This window comes from Nilaparvata lugens, chromosome 4 (genome assembly GCF_014356525.2).
Source record: "Nilaparvata lugens isolate BPH chromosome 4, ASM1435652v1, whole genome shotgun sequence".
NCBI lineage: Eukaryota > Metazoa > Arthropoda > Insecta > Hemiptera > Delphacidae > Nilaparvata > Nilaparvata lugens.
This window is the reverse complement of record NC_052507.1, coordinates 9,189,258-9,206,757: the sequence shown is the minus strand read 5'-3', so window position 1 is coordinate 9,206,757 and position 17,500 is coordinate 9,189,258.

Here is a 17,500-nt window from a genome sequence, read left to right as displayed (position 1 = left end):
TGCTGTACTAGGAGGTTTGAGGTTAGATTCTATTATACTCTGAAAATTGAATTTGAATAGTTTATAATATCTCATTATTTGTATTTCATTCATCCAAATAAAATGATAGTATCTTATTGCAAAAACTTTATTCAATTGTAGAAGCATAAACTGATTCCGTTTCATAAACTATTTTGTAAACACGTTCACATCAAATCAGAATCAGCTGACTTCAAGGTTATTTTACAGCCCTAGGGCCGTAAAAATTTTACCGGCCTGGTCAGAAAACAATCACTTTCGGCCTCCATATGACACACGTAAACCAGCTCATTACATCCAAGTGGGGCGAAAACACAATTAATTAATTAATGTAATACGTTGAGTGATAACACTTCTTGAGCTGAGAAATAAATGGTAGTTACACTTAAGAAATAATTGGTAACAATGTCACAAGCTGAAGTATTGTTTCACGGTTGAGGAATTTTCTAGTGTGAGTTTCCTACTTGAGCCTGAGTTCTCTAACTTGAGCCTGGTTTTCACTGGTAGAGTTAGTGGTCGAGTGACTGGCATACTAACTCTACCGAGCAAACTCTACTCTACTTACTTGGTCGAGTAACTTTTTCCACTACAATTATTGAGAAGAGTAGGTAAAGTGTATTGTCTAGTGAACATAACTAACCTTGAAATGTCAATACTTAATAATAAACTAGCCGTCAGGCTCGCTTCGCTCGCCATAACCGTCTAGCCAGGAGGCTCCGCCCCCTGGACCCCCGACTGGATCGTCTAAGAATGAGATCAGCAGGCTTGTTTCGCTCGCCTGCATTTTTCATTCAAGCATTTTTATCATATTATGTTAGGACGATCCAGTCGGGGGTACAGACTAAACGTCTGGCTAAACGGATATGGCGAGCGAAGCGAGTAGCTCTGATTGGAGTAGCAGTGCCCAATCAATTTTCCCGCGATAAATGCATTTCAATCATCAACTTGGTGCCAACCTAACAAAGTCAACTCAACTTAATGCCAACCTGACAAAATTATTAATTTAGTTACCACTTAACAACTGTTTCGAAGAGGTACTCTCTCTAGATTATAATTCTATATTAAGATATGGTATGGACATTTTTCAATTATAATTAAGAGAATAAGAAGAATATACATGCTGAAATCCGAAATTTAAACCCTTAAAAACCACCCTTGGAGTTAAAATATCGCCAAAAGATTTCTTAGTGCGCCTCTAAAGGGCCAACTGAACATACCTACCAAATTTGAACGTTTTTGGTCCGGTAGATTTTTAGTTTTGCGAGTGAGTGAGTCAGTCAGTGAGTGAGTGCCATTTCGCTTTTATATATATATATATATAGAGAGATTAACACTTGAACACTTATTAACGCTTCAATAAATTCACGCTTTTCAATAAAATGATACTTTTCAATAGATAACAAAACTCCTTGAACTTGATAGCCTACGGAACAACTCTACTCTACTAGCTCGAGACTGTTTTCATTAGCATAGTAGTGGTAGAGTAGAGAGAGAGAAGCGGTGGTGGGGGAAGGCAAGTGGTAGAGTACTATTCCATGGTGCTATCCCACTCTACTCTACTAAAAACTAGTACTCTATCATGAACGTTTCCATTGAGAGAGTTCACAAGATAGTTAATACTTGCCCAGGGAACTCTACTACTAACTCTTCTAATGAAAACCAGGCTTACGTAGCGGCATGGACTAAGTGAACATGTGGCTTCAATCTGTGGTACCGTATTTGGATAATAGATTGAATATATTGAGTATTGTTCAATTATTGATATTTGAAACGGATAACTCATGCCCAGATAATAAGAATTATCACGGCCTGGTTGCACAAAAGCCTGTTAAATCTTAATCAAGATTAAATGACGAGAACCAATCACGGAAGGCTTTTTCGAAAAAAGGCTTCTCAGTTCGATTCCCGTGACATTTAATCACGATTTAAATTTAACAGACTATTGTGCAAACGGGCTCACAAGTGATTGATCAAGAGCGAGTCTGCAGATAAACGGGGGAAAATTCCTTCCCCAGGAATTAGAATGCTGCAACGCACTCAGTCGTCCGTCTGTCTCCATATTATGTCTGAACACGTCTGCATGGATACTTTTGATTGTTTGTCTGTCTGTCTTAAGCTGCGTACACATATTCGCGCTTCCAACCAGCACCGAGCACGCAGCTTTTGGGCAGTGTGCCTGTCGCATCCACACTGATTAACTACATTCACTACAATGTATCTTTTTTCCGATAAATTGAAATTGATATTGAAATTGTAGTTTAGAAGGAACTTTGACTCACAAGACTTATGTCTTGAAATTTTCCCCAATACCTCAATTCTCCTTCTTGTAGATGTCTTTCTTTAAAACTATTTCACAAAATTTCCATTGCAGGGAAAGGACACTGGAACAAGATGAACTAATGGAATTAAAATTCGAACCTCATGAAACTAAAAACGAATCAGTAAAGAGCAGTATCGTGGATAGGATGGTAGCTCTCGGTAGTAAAAAACAGAAAAACTCCCTACGGAGGAAAAGTGACTCCATTCAAATAACATGGAAAGCATCTCTATTCTAAAAACTTACATGGTAATAGGTTAGAAGGTCTAAGCTCAGATGTGAAAGCGTAATAGAGGTGTCATTGAGTCAACTGAATTCAATACCACAACCAGAAATTTGATCAACTCATGAAATATATGTTTGTATGATATTATATACTTAATATTAGTAGACGATAAAGATTTATACAATTTTTTAAATATTTTATTCTATTCAAAATACCAGCCAACAAATATTTTTGATCTGCAATTCAAATCTGAACCGCGTGATCTGGAGTCAGCCATTTTGGTAGCCTGCCCAGCTGATATAATTGTTACAACTCTGGCCAATAGATAGCGCAATCGGCAGTGCCAATTAGACGACCGGTTTTTAGGTTTTAGATTTTAGGTTATGTTGTTAGGAAACATTGTCACCAATACGTAAGTTATTAGAATGATTTAATTTGCAGTTTCTATAAAAAAATGTAGATTGAGGAAAATGTTGTGTACATCACGAGCGAAAAATACTTTTTATCCCTCAGGAAAATTGTTGCCCTCGGCTTCGCCTCGGGCTTCAAACTTTTTCCCAAAGGGAGAAAAAGTCGTACTTTTCACTCTAGATATACAAATAACTATTTCACCATTTGTGGACATTTTTTATTCTATTATCATGATCATTCATCATTATACCGGATGTTTCAAAATGAATGACGGGGTTCCAATCCGTTATTACCGGAAAAAGAAGAAGAAGAAGAAGAAGGAGAAGAAGGAGAAGGATGAGAAGGAGAAGAAGGAGGAGAAGAAGGAGGAGAAGAAGGAGGAGAAGAAGAAGAAGAAGAAGAAGAAGAAGAAGAAGGAGAAAAAGGAGAAGGATGAGAAGGAGAGGAAGGAGAAGAAGAAGAAGAAGAAAAAGTAGAAGAAGTTGTGATGAATTTTTCAAATAGATCTCATGAGAAGAGAGAAAAATTGTGATTACCTTTTTAAAATGAAAGACTTTGCTAAAGGAATAGTTAGCGACCGAGCGATAAAGCTTACTTATCAATAACTGTATATTTGATAAGAGTACCGTTCTGTACTGAATATTTTTCTAGGAAAATTATTCAATAAAATTATAATTATTTTGCGAATAAAGCACAAAGTATTTACGAATTGCTCACTGATTTTGAGGTTACACTTGTTTACTATCGATCAGATGTTTTTAAAACAGTTCGAACGCAGCTGACTGATTCGAAGTATTGTCAAATGTCACGCTGACTTCACGTAAGATATATATACCATCTCTAAAAATTAAAACTATCCATAAGGATCAAGAATTTCAAATAAAAAAATAAAATGTATGTGTTATCGTTGAAATTATTTATTACTTAAGAAATTATACTATACGTCAGGTCTTATTGTAACTAAATAGGTCATACCATGAAATTATATTATCGATAAAATGGCAGGAATTAATTATAATAATCTCAAACCTAATAAAAATTGTACAAGAATATTAATTTATTAATAATTTAATTCAACTGAACCACATGGTAATTAAATCTCTATGGCAGGTCTAAGCCAATCACAGTGCATAGAAATAGCACCAAGACGGTGATCGTTTGAAAACAACACATGTTAATCTATTATCAGACACCAACCTGCCTTATCATTACACTAGCACGTGTACATTGTATGAGAGGAACTATGTCTAGAAGATTAAGCAGTTTTAAGAATTACATAAATTAAATTATTATTGTAATTAAAGGAATTGTATTCTACTGCCTGCCATTGACGTCACGTCTACGTCAAAAGCTTTCTACCAATGGCAAATTTTTATGCAAATGATTACATCGAGATTCTGAGAAGCAAGGTCTAGCCTAAAAGCTTAGAGAAAAGAAGAGCACTTCCCTTTTGAAATCCTACCGTGTAGATCTCTTTCATAGTTACCAAAGACCTATTTGTAAAATTTCTTGTTCGATTTTTAAATGTTCTATTTGTGAGCCGATATTTTAGGCCAATCTATTTGTTATTTATAAATTTCTGTTTTCATCAATCGATAAATTTAAAAGCTTAAAGTAGATTATCCCTTATTTAATTCGGTGAAGGAGATATTTAAATTAAAATTCCCCACGTGCTGAAATTGAAGCCTGGATTGCTGCCGATCAAACGATTTTTGATCTAAAGAAGAAAACCACGACTACCAAGGAATTTCACGTGAGTTATAAGTCATAAGGGGCCCCAATCTACGCTTCGAAATATTTCAGTGCAGAAAAACATAAATTTTTCTTCGTTAAATTATTGGCCACGCCGACAAGCGCTTTAGCAATTAAGAGTCTCGAATTTATTCATATTTAATTTCTAAGAATTTGTAGTTGATTAACTATCCTCCGCTGCCTGAACCACGACCCCGAACATTTTAAAATATTTTCTATAATTCATTTTTTCACTATTTTTCAAACTGTTAAATTTTATCAATTGTAAAACTCTGTTGAATCACGCATGGTATCATGCAAGCACAAGAACATTTTTAATTCCTTCTGTTAATGCTAAATTATTATCAACCGGTAAATCAATTTCTGAACCTGCACTGTATGATTGCATATTTTATTGTAATATATTTCAGTTTTGTTAATTCGCTTTCTGAGTTCGATTATTTCTTAAGCCTGTCAATTATTGTGTCTGATACGTTCTATATTATCAAGAACCGATCGAATACGATCATTGGAATAATTGAATCAAGCTGGATATTGGAACAGGTCTAAGTGGATGTAGCGAGTGGGGTCAGATCGAGATATTTATTCTTTGTCCTTACCTGCTCATATATCAGCTTTTATCTGTTACCTACCTCGACTTAGGAGCGAACACATCAATTGTACAGCGGATGCAGCCATAGATCATATAAATTCCTACAATAGAGCTTAAAACCCGACAAGACTCTGTTCTCGAAATATATTCTGAACGATATTTGGTTCAAACACTGTATTTTAATCCTTCAGAACTTATTAGAGACGCAGTCCCGTAAATTATCTACATCGGGATTTTTGCTCGACCTGTATGATTTTGTATGCTCATTCTTCACAGGTAATAATTTTAAGGTATCCGTCTTCAGTGTTTAGCGATCGCTACACTGCTTATAAAAATTTCATCACTATACAATTTGTCATTAGAAGAATCAAGGGTGAGCGAGCGTTTAGGCCTCCCGCGATTCCGACAATTGTATTGAGTCTTGTAGTGAGTCAATCAGTCTGGTGTTCACTCAGCGTCCACGCACGCAATTACAAAATTTATAGCCGCTACACCATTGACTTAGTACAAGATTCACCCTACGTGTATTGTCCTATCCTTGGAGGTGAGAGTGACTCCCCCAGGAAGAGCTTTACATGATTTGGCGCCCAACAGTGATAGGCATTGAAGAGGTGGATAATCGACTACGAGGATTATTTAGTTGCTCAGTATACTATAGCGCTGACAACGGGAAAATTTTTTGAAAAATTCATGGTTGTGAATTTCTTCAAATTTAATATTAACTGTTCACTGTTATATAAAATAACAAGACGTACCATACCCAATTTTTGAACGGAAAAGAAATTTATCGATTGATGAATTTTTAGAGAAAAAATCGAACTCAGAATTGTATTATATTGTTATTCGAAAATTGGTCATACTATAAGTCATAGGTTTAAGAAACACCATAAGAAAGGTCATATTATTTGAAGAATATTGGGTCTATATTAAAACAATTTATAAATATTTACAGAAAAGAGGATTGAAGTTATTTACAGTTTTAAAAGTTTTTAAAACATAAAGAGGGAAGTAAAATTAAATCCCGGATATATTGCGGAATAATTTAAGCAGAGTATCACTGCTTTTATATAAAATTTTGCGAAGAATACTAGCCCTATATATAATTGCAGCAAGAAATTATAAGAATAAAATATTTATAATAATAGTAATAATAAATTATAAGAGGCGTACCTGTATTACCGCATAAGTGTTCACTGTGTATCCTGTATGTTCTTGTCATTTTTATGTTAACGATATTGCTAACTTGACTTATTTTATCACTGAACACATTGCTAAACCACTTTTTCTGTATTTCACTCACTACGAAGCTATAACAATTTCTATTGGATTCTTATTAATTATTTATATATCACATCAACACTTTCACGTTTTTTATTCACCGCACACGTTCGTCGCATTATTTTCTCACAAACTATGGCAGGAAACGACCAGGTCAATCCAAGTCTGTCGGACACCGAGGACATCTCACCCGACTGTTCGCCGCCATCCGCATCTGCCACCGCATCCGCCGATTTCCATCCCAATGTACTGGATGATTTATCTTCGACACAGGTGGAGGAGAGCTGCATCCTAGTGGAAGATCCGTCGGCAGCCCAAGAGCCGGAGGACGAAACATCGGGAGAGCATACGGACGACGACGCCCCCGAGACAGGAACTCCTATTTCTCGTACCGTTGCTCGGATAAAAAACCAGAAGGTAACCGTTCGCCATACACCCGCTCCCACAATAGATTGGAACACCATCCTGGAAGCAATAAACAACTTAAAAGAAGACAACAAACAAACAAAGGAAAAATATCATGATAAGGCTACAAAGAAATTCAAGTATGAAGTCGGAGATGAAGTACTGGTAAAAGCACATAAATCTTCAGATGCCCTAGGCAAGTTAACTAAAAAATTCTTCCATCTTTACACAGGACCGTATCGAGTGACCGACGTTTCACAACATAACACCGTCAAGATTCAAGATTCCGAGAACGCCAATAATCACTGGTGGGAAAACGTAATAAATGTAAAACCCTACCGAAGAGCCTAACCAATAAACAATTTCAACTCATCTAATAAACAACAATCCACTTCAAAAGAAGAAATTGAAATCAACTTTAAATCAAGGAATAAAACTGAAAACAACTTTAAGAATTTTACCAACCTGATCAAGCCATCCGCCTCGTGTCAGAGTCATCACCGAAACAATCGCCTGGTATCATATGCACAACTGAAAAATAGAAACAAGAATTATAGTATCCACGGAAAATAATTGTAAATTAGAAATAACATGAAATTAGTAGTGAATAGGAGGAAAGAAAATAAACAAAGTTTATTTGAAAAAATATGTAAATCTAACCTCGAATACAGAACCGATAGAAAGAATCTATTCAGAACCAAGCCTGTTCGATAATTTTCTTCGTCCCCAACCAATGTGTACGAAATCCTAGAGTCAATGTATAGGAATCAAAGCAATATCGTTATTCAATTAATGTAACATATTATTTAATGTGAAATTATAAGAAAAAACGCAAACAAAAATATATATTTATGTTAATTTGCACGAAATGAGCATGTTCTATGTCATATAAATGTATTGCTAAAAAAGCCAAAAGAAAATGAAATTCTTACTTTTAAATGTGAAATTTATTACTGTTGCATCAAAAGATCATGAATTGTAATTCAAATTGATAAATGTAATCTTAAGGACTTAATATTGTAACCAACATTGATAAAAATCAAGAAAGCCATTTCAAGTGTAACCCTGTTTGTACGCAACGTACTAAGCGCAAATAAAAATTGCTCGAGTCAAACGGTAGACGATTGTCAAGTCACCGAAATAAAATCACACTCTCACCCAATTTAAGTAAAAGCCAAACCAAAGAGTCGAAACCTGTAACAACTATGAAAAATGATGAAAGTCTATATTTGTTGCAAATACTATTCAAATCTTAAGAAGTAATATGTGAAATCTTGTATATTTGTTATAGTTATGGGTCTGCTCATAAGCCACCCGTGAATGGAAGTTGTGGAGTTGTTTTAATGAAGGATCCAAAGAGACCTCATTAATTATTGTATTTCGATTGTATCCAATGAAAGGAACAATCAATTATTTATTTTTCGTAGCCAAAAGTGCACGATATATTGTTTTTAGTGTTAAGTGTTGAGTTTTCGTAGAAGTAAGGAGATGAAATAGTGTATTCATCACAATATCGGATTTTTCAAATAGTCATTGTTTCGACTCGTCTCCCAATTACCTATTTAAAATATCCTGGGGGCTTTTGTGTGATGAATTTTTCAAATAGATCTCATGAGAAGAGAGAAAAATTGTGATTACCTTTTTAAAATGAAAGACTTTGCTAAAGGAATAGTTAGCGACCGAGCGATAAAGCTTACTTATCAATAACTGTATATTTGATAAGAGTACCGTTCTGTACTGAATATTTTTCTAGGAAAATTATTCAATAAAATTATAATTATTTTGCGAATAAAGCACAAAGTATTTACGAATTGCTCACTGATTTTGAGGTTACACTTGTTTACTATCGATCAGATGTTTTTAAAACAGTTCGAACGCAGCTGACTGATTCGAAGTATTGTCAAATGTCACGCTGACTTCACGTAAGATATAATACCATCTCTAAAAATTAAAACTATCCATAAAGGATCAAGAATTTCAAATAAAAAAATAAAATGTATGTGTTATCGTTGAATTATTTATTACTTAAGAAATTATACTATACGTCAGGTCTTATTGTAACTAATAGGTCATACCATGAAATTATATTATCGATAAAATGGCAGGAATTAATTATAATAATCTCAAACCTAATAAAAATTGTACAAGAATATTAATTTATTAATAATTTAATTCAACTGAACCACATGGTAATTAAATCTCTATGGCAGGTCTAAGCCAATCACAGTGCATAGAAATAGCACCAAGACGTGATCGTTTGAAAACAACACATGTTAATCTATTATCAGACACCAACCCTGCCTTATCAGTTACACTAGCACGTGTACATTGTATGAGAGGAACTATGTCTAGAAGATTAAGCAGTTTTAAGAATTACATAAATTAAATTATTATTGTAATTAAAGGAATTGTATTCTACTGCCTGCCATTGACGTCACGTCTACGTCAAAAGCTTTCTACCAATGGCAAATTTTTATGCAAATGATTACATCGAGATTCTGAGAAGCAAGGTCTAGCCTAAAAGCTTAGAGAAAACAGGAGCACTTCCCTTTTGAAATCCTTACCGTGTAGATCTCTTTCATAGTTACCAAAGACCTATTTGTAAATTCTTGTTCGATTTTTTAATGTTCTATTTGTGAGCCGATATTTTAGGCCAATCTATTTGTTATTTATAAATTTCTGTTTTCATCAATCGATAAATTTAAAAGCTTAAAGTAAATTATCCCTTATTTAATTCGGTGAAGGAGATATTTAAATTAAAATTCCCCACGTGCTGAAATTGAAGCCTGGATTGCCGCCGATCAAACGATTTTTGATCTAAAGAAGAAAACCACGACTACCAAGGAATTTCACGTGAGTTATAAGTCATAAGGGGCCCCAATCTACGCTTCGAAAATATTTCAGTGCAGAAAAACATAATTTTTCTTCGTTAAATTATTGGCCACGCCGACAAGCGCTTTAGCAATTAAGAGTCTCGAATTTATTCATATTTAATTTCTAAGAATTTGTAGTTGATTAACTATCCTCCGCTGCCTGAACCACGACCCCGAACATTTTAAAATATTTTCTATAATTCATTTTTTCACTATTTTTCAAACTGTTAATTTTATCAATTGTAAAACTCTGTTGAATCACGCATGGTATCATGCAAGCACAAGAACATTTTTATTCCTTCTGTTAATGCTAAATTATTATCAACCGGTAAATCAATTTCTGAACCTGCACTGTATGATTGCATATTTTATTGTAATATATTTCAGTTTTGTTAATTCGCTTTCTGAGTTCGATTATTTCTTAAGCCTGTCAATTATTGTGTCTGATACGTTCTATATTATCAAGAACCGATCGAATACGATCATTGGAATAATTGAATCAAGCTGGATATTGGAACAGGTCTAAGTGGATGTAGCGAGTGGGGTCAGATCGAGATATTTATTCTTTGTCCTTACCTGCTCATATATCAGCTTTTATCTGTTACCTACCTCGACTTAGGAGCGAACACATCAATTGTACAGCGGATGCAGCCATAGATCATATAAATTCCTACAATAGAGCTTAAAACCCGACAAGACTCTGTTCTCGAAATATATTCTGAACGATATTTGGTTCAACACTGTATTTTAATCCTTCAGAACTTATTAGAGACGCAGTCCCGTAAATTATCTACATCGGGATTTTTGCTCGACCTGTATGATTTTGTATGCTCATTCTTCACAGGTAATAATTTTAAGGTATCCGTCTTCAGTGTTTAGCGATCGCTACACTGCTTATAAAAATTTCATCACTATACAATTTGTCATTAGAAGAATCAAGGGTGAGCGAGCGTTTAGGCCTCCCGCGATTCCGACAATTGTATTGAGTCTTGTAGTGAGTCAATCAGTCTGGTGTTCACTCAGCGTCCACGCACGCAATTACAAAATTTATAGCCGCTACACCATTGACTTAGTACAAGATTCACCCTACGTGTATTGTCCTATCCTTGGAGGTGAGAGTGACTCCCCCAGGAAGAGCTTTACAAAGTAGAAGAGGAAGAAGAAGAAGAAGAAGAAGAAGAAGAAGAAGAAGAAGAAGAAGAAGAAGAAAAAGGAGAAGAACAAAGATAATACAGAGTACAATAATTATATTGTTGTTTTGTAAGGAGTAGAAATAGTTGATACAAGGAGTGGAAGGAGTTTTATTATTAAAAGGCGAAGAAGATCGAAAAGAAGACGATACTTCTCCTCCTTCTTCTTCTTCTTCTTCTTCTTCTCCCTCTTTTACTTCTCCTCCTCCTCCTTTTTCTTCTGATAAAATGAATATTAGGGGTAAAATAGCATCACAAAAAAAAAATTAACAAGAAAGAGAAGCAGAGAAACACTATTGAGAAGAAGTTGGTACAGGGAGTAGACGGAGAAGTAGAAGTCGAACATGATCGGAGATAAGTCGATACAATGAAAATCTGGTGTGGTAAACTCACACAACTTTCCTTGCTTATATTTGTAACTACGAACAGACTTTTGTATATGTGTATTTATATATATGTTTTCAGAGTACTTTTTCCTTTGTGTAAGTTGTGAAATTCGATGATTTTCTAAAGTCGTCAAAACAGCTGTTCTACAGATGAAATATCTCGACTATGTGTTCTTTTTATGAACTGCTCTACCTACCTACTTCATGCACGCGAAGGAGGTTACAAAGTCCATTTCTCAAGGATGGGATGGACCCCCCAATTAGTTTCCCAGAAAGGAGACTCATGCTCATGCCAGTTAATAGAGCTGATAAATAACTATACAGAATATGAGTTTGAAGAGAATCGGTCAAGTATTTTGAGAAAATCGTGAAAAACATGTTTTTTTTTAGTAATTATCCGCCATTTTTCTCAAGTATATTACGGAGCTCCTGCAATTTTCTCAGAAATGAGACTTATGTCAGTTGATACGGCTTATAAATAGCTATCCATGGTATGAATTTAAAGAAAATCGTTGGAGCCGTTTTCGAGAAAACCGTGAATAACATGGTTTTTTAGTGATTATCCGCCATTTTTCACAAGTATATTACGGAGCTCCTGCAATTTCCTCAGAAATGAGACTCATGTCAGTTGATACGGCTTATAAATAGCTATCCATGGTATAAATTTGAAGAAAATCGTTAGAGCCGTTTTTGAGAAAACCGTGAAAAACATGGTTTTTCAGTAATTATCCGCCATTTTTTCCGCCACTTTGAATTCAATTTCATTGAATTTCTTATTGTCAGATCCTCATGGTATAAAGACCTTAACTTTGAAATTTCAAGTCAATCGGTTGATTAGGAATGGAGTTATCGTGTTCACAGACATACACACATACACACACACATACATACACACACACACACACACACCACACACACACACACACACACACACACACCACACACACACACACCACACACACACACACACACACACACACACACACACACACACACACACACACACACAAATCATGTTTTTGGACTCAGGGGACCTTGAAACGTATAGAAAACTTGAAATTAGGGTACCTTAATTTTTTTTGGAAAGCAATACTTTCCTTACCTATGGTAATAGGGCAAGGAAAGTGAAAATAATAAAAATTAGAAGAGAAGCGCATCTGATAACAGAGACAAACAAGGATGAGTAGAAAACATAGAAGTTCGAGAAGTTAGAAGGAGTCGAAAGAGAAGTAAAATACGTGCAAGACCGTAGAGAAGTCGATACAAGGAGAAGAAAGGGTAGTAGGAGAAGCAACTCGACACAGCCGGAAGGCGTGGAGTTTTAAGGCTATTAGAGCTAGCGTAGGCCAGTGTTCTGTGTTGAAGGTAGCCTACAGTATTAATCATCGAATCAATGGGATAGAAATGGCCGGCCCTTCTGGTGACTGCGCCTTGACTGCGCCTTCAGCCTTCAGCCTTCACTTATACTCTATTGTGGTAAGTTGACGCTGCTCTCTTGGGGGGTACTCTACCCGCCAACATCCCCTGTTTTCTCCTCCTCTTCTTCTTCTTCTTCTTCCTCATCACCTTCCACTTCTTCTTCTCCACAATCTCATTTACCATCATTTCCTCCTTCCCCCTCTGCTTCTTCTTCCATCCCTCTGCTTCTTCTCCAATCATCTCCTTCGTCTTCTTCTGCTTCGTCTTCTCTTCCAATTCTTTCTCTCCTTCTCCATCTCCTACTACTTCTCTCCTGCTCCTTCTCATCTTATTCTCCTCCGTTCTTATTCCTCTTCTTCCACTTTTTCTTCTTCTCCTCCTCTGGTTTTAAACTTCTTCTTTTTCTTCTTCTTCTTCAACCTCTTCTTCTCCTTCCTCCTTTTCACTGCTTCTTCTCCTTCTATCGTCATCTCCTTCTCCTTCATCTCCTGTTTCTTTTCTCCTGCTCCTTCTTTTCATTCTTCCACGTTCTTCTTCTCCTCCTTCTTTTTCTTCTCCCTCCTCTTCTTCTACTTCTCCTTCTTCTTCTCCCTCTTCTTCTTCTTCTTCTTCTTCTTTTTATTCTCCCTCTTCTTCTACTTCTTCTTCTTCTTCTTTTTCTCCTCCTCTTCTTCTACTTCTTCTTCTTCTTCTTCCTCATCACTTTCTGCTCCTTCTTCTTCTTCTTCTTCTTCTTGTCCATCATCTCCCTCGTCTTCTTATTCTTCTTCTCCCTCTTCCTTCACTTCTTCTTATTCTCCTTCTCCTTCTCCACCTTCACTTTCTCCTTCTTCTTCTTCATCTTTATTTTCTTCTTGTCCACCATCTCCTCCATCTTCACCTCCTTCTTCTTCATCTCCATTTCCTTCTTCTTCTTCTTCTCCTTCTTCCATCCCTCTGCTTCTTCTCCAATCATCTCCTTCGTCTTCTTCTGCTTCGTCTTCTCTTCCAATTCTTTCTCTCATTCTCCATCTCCTACTTCTTCCCTCCTACTCCTTTTTTTTATTCGTCTCCCTTCGTCTTCTTCTTCTTCTCCTTCTTCTTCTCCTCCTTCTCCTTCTCCACGATCACTTTGTCCTTCTCCTTCTTCATCTTTTTTTTCTTCTTGTCCACCATCTCCTTCGTCTTCACCTCCTTCTCCTGTTTCTTTCCTCTTACTCCTTTTTTTATTCGTCTCCCTTCGTCTTCTTCTTCTTCTCCTCCACCCTTTTCTCCCTTCCCTCCCAGTTGTTCCCCCGCCACACCAAAAACCAGAGTTACCGTCTGATGGCTTTCAGTGCTATTGTGTGTTGGCTGACAATAGCGGATGGCCTATTGTGCTATTGTGAGGTGTATTGTGCCGACTGTATGCCCTCCTCCTCCTCTCACAGCTGCTGAAAAGCTTGGGGGACACCTCGGAAAAGGACCCCCCCCTCGCCACGGTTCCGACAAATGGTGAGTACAGTATTGTGGATGTGCGTGTGGTCCCTACCGTGTAAGGGTGGATGTGATTCGATCTGATTTCAATGTGGAGTTGATCTGTCGATACAAGTTACTCATGATACAAGGGTGGAGTCTCAATATTGTAGACATTTTCAACTAGACTCTGTTCAATTGTCCGAGCGTAGGGAGTTCCTACTTTTGACCCAATATTGCAAGCATGTGGGTTCTTACCTGATGTAGCGAGTTCTTACTTTTACTTGAGGCTCAAGTCGTTGCCTGTTTGTGGGTTTGTGAATTTGTATGTTCGACATTATTTCTCCAGAATGAATTCATCTTATCAAAGTTCAGATTCTCAACAAATATTCTTTGAATTATAATATAGATAAAGTTAGTTGGCCAACGAAATTGACTCACTACTTTGTCCTTCTTGAGGATATGGGATAAGGATAACATTGAAAGTAAACATGAAGAAAATATGTGTAAGAACTGAATCACATATCACATAACATTGCTTTAAGTTAAGATCAATTCATCGCATCAACTCTTGATTCCCAAGACAAATTAAGTACTAAACGATCAACTAAATAGAGATTGTCGACCAAAAAAGCTGACCTACTCGTATGTTTTCTTTTCAAGGATATAACAGGACAGTATTGGAAGTGCAAATTGAGAGAAAAATGTGTAGTGCCCAATTCACAAAATCCATAAATCAGCTGTTAACTGGATTATTCTCTTCTTGGATTGTTGAAAACTCAATGTCACTTGAACTATCTCTCTGGACTTTTCTCTGCTTTCAATAATTAATATCGGGGCACCGAGCTTCGCTCGTTATTTATTTATTGATAAAAAGTGCACAATTCTTCAAAATGATTGGGAAAGGACTAACTGGCACAGCCCAAAACTGTTTCTTCCCCGAATTTTTATTTATACACTATTAATATTCCAAAAAGCAGGTTATGTTCCATACACTTGAATTCAGGTAAAATTTTCAGTCCAAATATTAGAAAACATGAAAGTTCTAATTTAGATTGTTTACATACCAAATTGAATAACAAAATAACACTCACTAATCACTTAGAACTGTAAAATAATTATTAATTTTGAATATTTTTTATTATTTATTTATTCTTTTTTTTCAATGGTGGACAGATCCATAATATTATGATAATATGTTGACATGTCAACAAATGAGATTATTTTGATCGAGTCAATTGAAATTTCTAAGGTGCGTACAGACTTTCGTTCCGCTCCAAGACCAAACGTCACTCCAGCAGAGCGATTGATGATCGACCGGCGAGCAACAATGGTTCGACCGGGGAACGCGAGAAGATCTACCATCTTCCGTAACGTTCATGATCGGTGCGAGTAGAGAGCGGAGGCGGAGCGATTGCTGTGCGATGGTGGTACGTGGGCGGTACGAGGGAGGAGCGTGCTCGGTGCGGGTTGGAAGCACGAGTATGTGTACGCAGCTCTAGATTTCTCGCGAGATACAGTAAGCTAATTGATTACACAGCTAATCTCCCACACAGGTACACGCAGCTTCTGTTATCGACAGACGACGAAATTATATTCTGTCTTTCCAATGATGAATTATCTTTTTCATGTCCTTCAGCGAGTTTTCTCAGGGATAAGACCTAGTGCAATCAAATTTTTATATCATAAACCCACTATGCTCCTAATTTCGTGAAAATCGTTAGAGCCGTTTTCGAGATCCGTTGAACATAAATAACCAGATATAAATAAATAACCAGATATAAAAATACAGAAATTGCTCGCTTAATATAATCGGATTTTTGACAGAATATCAGCGGCATATTGAGACGAGAGGCTACTCTTATCCAAATGGAGGACAGCCTTTAGCGCTCCAGTAGGTGTTCTGTCAATCATTACAATATTACAAGATTCCTGATTTAAAAGACTAAATTATTGTCTAAGAATTTTTTGAACTCTGAATAATACTAGCATATCATTGATATTTATTGTATTGATTTACTTATGTAATATTGTTTTTTTTTCAATAAAGTTTGGTGAATGAAAAAAAATAAAAACAAAAATCTATCTCCTAACCTTTTCCTGAATCAACCTCTAACCTTCAACTGCCTACTTCTTCCTGGCCCTAGTCACAAATAAACCTGAACTCATTATGTTATACTTTCATTATATTATCGAAACCGTTAGTTTTTTAGCGAATTTTGAAAACGGGATGCTCACTACTGTAAAGGATGAGTCACTGAGTAGAAAAATTGAAACTCATGAAAAACCATGTGAGGAATCATTTTTCCACTTTCACTAAGCACTCCTGGAGGTTCACACCAGATCTGTTAGCTTCTTCCTTTTCAATCTCCTCGTTAATGTTGAGTTGTACAAAAGCTGGAGTTAAACTCTTGGTTTCATGTCAAGATTTTGACATAAATAGTTCATGTTTTAATGACTCACTAATGTGACGTATCGGTCAGTAAGCTTCTACAATTGCATTTCGTTAAAATAAAACAATATTAATATTTATCACCATTTGTAACCAAGTTATAATTTTTTTGTAAATATTAGGGTCTCCACCACTTCCCAGATGGGAAGAAGAGTTACAAAGGAGATACATAGCTGAAGATGGTAGAGCAGATATTTTAAAGAAACAAAAAGAAGAAATCATCCTAAGAGATACAAAATTTATTGGTTTACAATATTTGTAAAGAAATAAATTTGAAATGTATAGTTTGAAAAGTTATATTATAATTAGGCTATGAAGAAAAGGAAAGCAGATTATTATCGAACAAGTCTTATTATTTATCTTATATAAAAAGGAGTTCCTATTTATTTCAATATGATTAATTTCTGATAATTATTTATTTGAGATTATGAGGATTTTCCTCTTAGTTGAAATACTCTACATTTTATTTATTATTTTAAAATTCCTATAAGAAAGAAAAACAACATGACATTATAATTTTATAACTACTGAAATGTTTAGTTTATGTTTAAAATGGAAACGATTTTTCATTCAGTCAGCGCAATTTGGCTTTCTAGTGATCCTGATTTTATTATTGAGAATTGAAAAGGAAAATAAATTAAAATTTGATGTGCTTGAGGAGCTGTCAAAACCCATTGTTCATGACACTATATTACAGTGAAGTCATATATTCTATCTAAGTCATCATGAAAGATATATTAAGTCATA